The sequence below is a fragment of the Corticium candelabrum genome, chromosome 3 (genome assembly GCF_963422355.1).
Source record: "Corticium candelabrum chromosome 3, ooCorCand1.1, whole genome shotgun sequence".
NCBI lineage: Eukaryota > Metazoa > Porifera > Homoscleromorpha > Homosclerophorida > Plakinidae > Corticium > Corticium candelabrum.
Window position 1 is genome coordinate 2,158,315 of NC_085087.1, and position 6,795 is coordinate 2,165,109.

Sequence of the window (6,795 nt, forward strand, 5' to 3'; positions counted from 1 at the left end):
GATCAACTTGCATTCACTAGGCTTACGTTTAGACACAACAACTAAACCACTGGTTGTCGTTACGCTTTCTGCTTGCATCAGCTTGGCCCGCTGTCTCAGAATGAGCAGAGGCAACTAACTGTAACCCTGACTCTAATTCTAACCCTAACCCTGACTGTAACTTATCCTAGTCCTGCAGGAGCCGTATACGAACTTCCACCTTGCTCACTCATCGTCAATATTAAGGATTCTATAAAACACATAAAAAACAGGCTCGGAAATTGCGAACGCATTATCAATAGAACCAGGTTATCACCGATTTTCCGGCTCAAAAAACAGAAGGACTGATTGTAGCTATAACACACAAAGACACTGATTTTTTTATAGCTACAACAACACCAACCGCCACGCACAGCACATACGAAAACCAGCTTTCGGTTATATAGGTACAAAAGAAGCAGCACTGATTTTCAGTGAACAAAACACGATTTCATGCATCTAAAATGTTTTGGTCTTTCAGAAGATGACGCTATTGATGGAACAAGCATACTGTTACAACCTTCGCTCTTTAGAGGTCTGGTCCTTTGTGCAACTTCTTTAGGCGTCTGATTGTTTGTGCAGCTATTGAGGTCATAATGAGCCACTATGGGAGGTTTTAGGCGTGGCATAGGTAACACCAGAGCTAAAACAAAATTAGATGTGGGAAAATATTAACGTTACAAATGTAGATAGAGTAGGCGTTGCTTGTAAGTGCTAAATCCTCACGTAAAACAAGAGAAACGGCTCACCACCAATTTCCAGCTCACAACAACAATCTAGACTTTTGGTTGTTGCGGTCAAACTGTCGTCAAACTGAGAAGCGCAGAGTAAAGTTCAGGTAATATTTGTACGCGTTTGTTACTTTTTTTTTTAGAGAAGAACCGCAAAACAAACGAATTCATTGTTCTTCAAGAAGCCAAGCTAAGGTCCCATGGGACCGTGCACTGTTGCATGCACACCACCAGCATGTCATCCGCGATCTTCAAGAGAGCAATATGTTCTAAGTAGGACTGATGATGAACGATCGACGTCGTTTTGCAAGAAAGATTCGTAGGAAACGTTGACGCTGCTTTCTTCTGGATCCGGTCGCTTGATGTACATGACGTCGCTTCACAGTATTTTCTATGCAGTTAGAAGACGTACATCGATCTCTAGGTTGGCATGCACGTACGACATAAAGGAATTAATTTATTGCTTCAAATCAGGAAAACAACGCAGACTTAGCATTACATGCACCGTGTTATTCAGTCTCTCAGCGCCTTTGTCATTCCTGGTTCAGCGCGAAGCTGCATGGAGTCAAGCTTTGACAGACTTCAAGTACGATCGACTGCTTACGACTGCCATCGAAACGACTGAAGGAAATATCGCGAATGCTCACACACAAATGAAATAGTACACTTATGCTAGGTCTAGAGATATATGATTTGAATATATAGAGATAGATACTGATTAATTTTTTTCCATGGCTACTATTAGATTGGTTAATTGTTTCACTTGACGCTGTAATTGAAGTATTGGTAGATGATCTTGTGAATGGTTATGATAATGTGTGTGGTAGGACAGTTCACAGTGACTCAAATTTGCTTGATTAAATCTACATCAATCACGAAATACCTGTTAGTATCATGTCTTACATGTTCATGCGTACACAAAGATTTAGTGAACATACGGTGGTGCGTACGGGTAGATGTATCCTCTGCCTCTGCCTCTGCCTCTCACTGCTTCTCTGTCGCCTCTGCCTCTGCCTCTAGCCTCCTGCAGCTGGACCGCTGTCGCTAGCCTGGTTGACGACACCGCTGTCGATCACGTCGAGATCGCTCTCGTCCATGTTGAGAACGTTATCATTAGTTTCTAGAATGACAGTAACTTGTGCTAGAGGATGATGATGATGATGAAAACAAGCAAAAATTATCTAGTGATCTTAATCAATGTCATCGTCTGGGCCAGACGGTTGGCTCACGGCGATTTCATCATCTTCTATCACCTGAAGATCAGGCAACTGACCGTCTTCAGGAAGAGTATTGAGCACCGAGTAGATTAATTCTACGTTCGAGTATTAGCGATTGTGCTCTTTCAGCCAAAGCAGCGCATGCAGTACGCGATCACGTCTGACTCGAAAGTCTTTGTGCGCACCAGACTTACCAATACGCCGTCGAACGACAATCACACCGACAGATTTACCAGCACGAGGTAACTCGGTTGCTAATGATTGAATGTCTTGCGGTAAATTGACAACATCACCTCGATAACTATACTGACCGAATGGGAACACGTACGTTTGGATCATTTGGCACAATTGAGAGATATCATTAACATTTCGTCTACAACCAACAAATGTGCGAGACAGTCGGGTACAGGGCCAGGTATGGCATTGTTCTCTTGTGAGAACAGTCTAGGAATGCTCTTGTCTCTATTGCAGCGGTCACATACATGCACAATCACACGCGACAAGCCGCAAGTCTGACATTTATTCATGAAATTGGGCAAGGGTTTTTCTTACCGTTTGCTGAAAGGCAGCAGTATTCCAACATCTCCAGTCCAACATATGCTGTGAACGAGAAACAGATCTAGAATCACTCGACATATTAGTATTGTTGTTGTTATATCTCTCATCGAATGAGTTTGTTCGTCGGTATCACAGCTGTCGTTGCGGCTAGACTCTACGTGTCTTCGCCAATGTGCCTGCACGCGCGAATCACTATCAACGTTGACTGTCTTACGTTTGGCTTTTTTTGTTGGAGTCTTGAGCAACGCTCCCGACTGGACTCACGGGTACGACGTTCGCGCTCTGTTTCGCCATTTTCCGTAGACTAGAGCGACGTTCTCCTTCGGTTTCACGAAGTCTACGTTCACACTCGAGTACAACCTTGGACGTAAGTCTGGTTCTACGCCCGTCTTCGCTTTCACAAGCCCTGCGTTCAAAGTTACGTCACGTCATGATCTCGAGCCTCATCTCGCTCTTCTCATTCGTTCCCGAGCGCGGAGGCTAGCTTTTTGCGCAGCTAACTTGTTCAACGTTTTATCTGACTTGGTCTTACTACGCCGACGGCGCTGACGTTCAAGAGCCAAACGACGTTTTCTGGACTGTGGAGACTCAACAGCATTAGAGGTTACGCTGTTGCCATGAGCAGACGCATTCGCGTCGCGCATCTGTACACGCGATATCTTACTCAGGCTCACAGCTAGTGCGCCTCCATCAGTGCACAGTATTCACTAAAAAACGATTTCTTTCATCTGGTAGGATTCCAACTGCGTTTTTGAGGTAGACGTGCACAAATATAGAGTTGTGTATAAAAAGCATGTAATACCTTCTGGATTCATTGAAATAATCGCTCAAATGTTTTTCTTTAGCACACGAAAAGTTGTCGTCCATCTCGAAACGCGGGATTTTGACATACGGGACGTCTAATCATTGCGTTCCCGTATAACTATCGAAAATTATTAGTTAAAACCAAGAAAGCGATCGATTTCGGGTCAGCAGTTGTAGACAGGCGGGTCCTGTTGTCTATTTCCGACAAGTCCTAGAGTCCTAACAATCGCAAACCTGAATTACACTGTTCTGGTAATAAAACTCTCTCATGAAGGTCTCGCGTACGATTGACTGTTCGTCCATTGTCTCTAGCTGCCAAGTACACATAAAGGAATTAATGCTTCGTGATTGGGCCACGATTGACTGTTCGTCCATTGTCTCTGGTTACCACGTACACATAAAGGAATGAATGCTTCTTGATTGGGCCACACTAAGGAGGCGTGGCACATTCCTGTGGCACAGGCGTGCCACACTAAGAAGGCATTACTAAGTCTGCTGCGAAGTAGTTGTCTTTGGGGACGATTGTCATTCATGCATAGCAGATGGCCCAGCCATTGCAAACGTTGTTTCTGTATTGTCATATCAATAGGGTCTTCACAAGCTCGTTCTAAATTGTCTGAATTCTTGAGTTTATTCCATCTTGAGACACCAAGAATCGATCGAATGCACCGCATGTGGAATGTATTTAAACGTTGCAAGTTTGGTTGTGTAACGGACCAAGTCTCACATCCATATAGCAAAACAGGTCTCACCAAAGCACGAAAAATTTTCATTTTTGTGGAGATTGAAAACTGCCTGTTGGTAAATACCCTTTTCTTCCAGGAACCGAAAACTTTACTTGCTTTGCTTATACGAGCATCAATTTCAGCAATGCATCCACCATCTAGGCTCATGATACTCCACAAGTAAGTAAACTCTGTAACGTTTTCAAGAACAGAACTGTCAAGAAGAATATGTGCCTGTTCGTAGCCAATGCTCAAAACTTGTTTTTTTATGCTGATTTTCATTCCCCATTTACAGCAGGACTCATGTAGACTGTCTACTAACTTTTGTAGTTCACCGGAGGTCTTCCCAATTGAAGCTAAATCATCAGCATACATAGCAGCTTTAATGACACTAGTTCCTTGAGCTTTGACTCTGTAGTTCATGTAGAGACTTCCCTCTTTCCTGTATTCAATTTCTACTCCGCCAACTTTAGCTTTGTTTAGTGCTTCACATACAATCTTGTCTATGACGAGATTAAATAATACAGGAGACATAGTACAACCCTGACGTACACCAGTTGTAACTTCAAATTTTGATGACTTCGATCTCGCCACTAGATTTGACAACACAATGTGTTCCATCGTGAATGTCAACAATCAATTGTACAACTCGTTCCTCAATGCCTCTCTCTTTCAAAAGTAGTCTGAGAATTTCTCTAGGAACGGAGTCAAAAGCTTTTTCCAGATCAACAAGACAAATATGGACAGCACACTCATGTTCAATGAGTGTGCTGTCCATATTTGTTTTGTTGATACACACACACAGACACACACAGACACACACAGACACACACACACACACACACACACACACACACACACACACACACACACACACAGACACACACACACGGACACACACAAAAACAGACACACAGACACACACACACACACACACACAGACAGACACACACACAGACACACACACGGACACACACACACACACACACACACACAAACAAACACACACACACACACACACACACACACACACACACACACACACACACACACACACACACACTGCACACTCATAGCTCTGAAGCGACGGTATAAACACAGCTTCATTTACTAGTATTGTATGGTGTTTTGTAAGTCAGAGAGTCTGTTGTCTGTCAGTTTGTGTGAACATCTGTTTGCCTTCAAAATGTGCAGTGATTACAGAGTCTTGTATTTAATACTTCAAGTATAACTCTATTATAGATCTAACCATTAGAGTTAATTCAGAGATGTTGATTTTGTAGGTGGAGTTAGTGAATGTTGCAAAAGGCAAAGTACCATCAGCCAGATGCACAACTTTTAGCGAGGGAGCAAAGAAGAGAGAACACAATTACAATGGAGATCACATTCTTACTTCCCTCTAAAGGAAATATAGTGAGAAATCATGACAATGAATTGATGTCACTTTGTCATTGCTCACGTAGCCTAGCGGCTCTCGTTTTTCTTTGTATGTGCTTGTTAGTTGCTGTTATGGAGCAATTTTATTAATGCAGTGATAACTGTTTCTAATTTATCTGTTGCCACTTGCCATCATGTTGATCTGAATTAGTACGTTGTAACCTAGGCGGAAGCTGTCATACCTACAAAAATTATTCATGGAAAGAAATGCAGAAAGCACTACCAGAAGGCAAATTACTTGCCTTTACATTCTGTGTGATTCTGCCAGAGGTTCAATCACTATTCTCAAGCGGCATAGTAGAATTGTACTGATTGCCATATTTTCAGGTGTTTGTACGGCTAACCAAGATTATCAAGAAGAATTACTAAGTCTATTTGAAGTTGTGTGACTACATAACATAGATGATACTATAGTAGTCTCTAAGAAAATGTTTGAAAATATGTGTTACTGTGTGTCCATTGTGAATGGGTCTCTGTACATATCATTTTGGATATATTATGGGTGATCTGTATTTGCTGTGCACAAACACATATTAGCATATAGTCTCTAGATACAGTTGGGAGATTATAGCGCTGTTTATGACATAGAGGAGTAGAGATTGTTATTGATCACACATACGTATATACAGTCAACCTTCTAATTCACAAACTTTCTCCAGTAGAGCCAAAGAGTGTTTTTCCCTCCTGTAGTGTATTTGGTGTATCTAACTGTAAACTGTTCCCACATAATAAATCGCAAAAGCCAATGTTTCAAATGTGCCGGTGGCACCGTGGATGTCTCTAGTCTGCATGCTGCATACAGTCTCAGTTGGGTCAACAGGGTGTAGATAATTCCTTGGGTTTTGATAAACACTCATAACAATACACTACTAATAGAACATAATCTGCTGCAAACTTGATATATTATATCTGAAATTTGGGGACCATCATAACAAACATCAGGGATTCCTACTGCATGGTGCGAGAGCAAGATGGCTTCTTCTCATCCTGTCAATGTTCCATTCCTTGGTCACATTGCTAAGCTGCTCTCTAACAAATTATCACACGTGCACACAAACGGGTTTTCGAGGCTCATTATACGGGACCTGGTTTAGACGACAGCGCTGACTGACTGTACACCGAGACGACGCGTGTCAATGTCCGCTTTTCCCACTTTTGTTGACAAGGAAAAGTTCTCTGCTCACTATCTCACATCTCTGAGAAAAATTTGCGACAAGGTCACTATCGCTGCGAAGGTTGTCGGTTTCAACGGCCATACAGAGTCGAGGTGTCAGATTGAAATTGACCTCATGTTTGTGACAGAAA

General features: G+C 42.4%; 2 long non-coding RNA genes across 2 annotated transcripts; one reads left to right on the top strand and one right to left on the bottom strand.

Moving 5' to 3' along the window:
- Window positions 1-1,464: 1,464 nt before the first annotated feature.
- Window positions 1,465-2,643, bottom strand: LOC134176684 (uncharacterized). Its single transcript, XR_009969329.1, has 3 exons — window positions 2,519-2,643; window positions 1,688-1,869; window positions 1,465-1,632 (listed from the first exon to the last, which is right to left on the bottom strand). It is a non-coding gene; the product is annotated as an uncharacterized LOC134176684 (long non-coding RNA).
- Window positions 2,644-2,724: 81 nt separating this feature from the next.
- LOC134177550 (uncharacterized) lies at window positions 2,725-6,028 on the top strand. The gene is made up of 4 exons (XR_009969543.1): window positions 2,725-2,891; window positions 5,337-5,466; window positions 5,657-5,760; window positions 5,818-6,028. It is a non-coding gene; the product is annotated as an uncharacterized LOC134177550 (long non-coding RNA).
- Window positions 6,029-6,795: the final 767 nt, after the last annotated feature.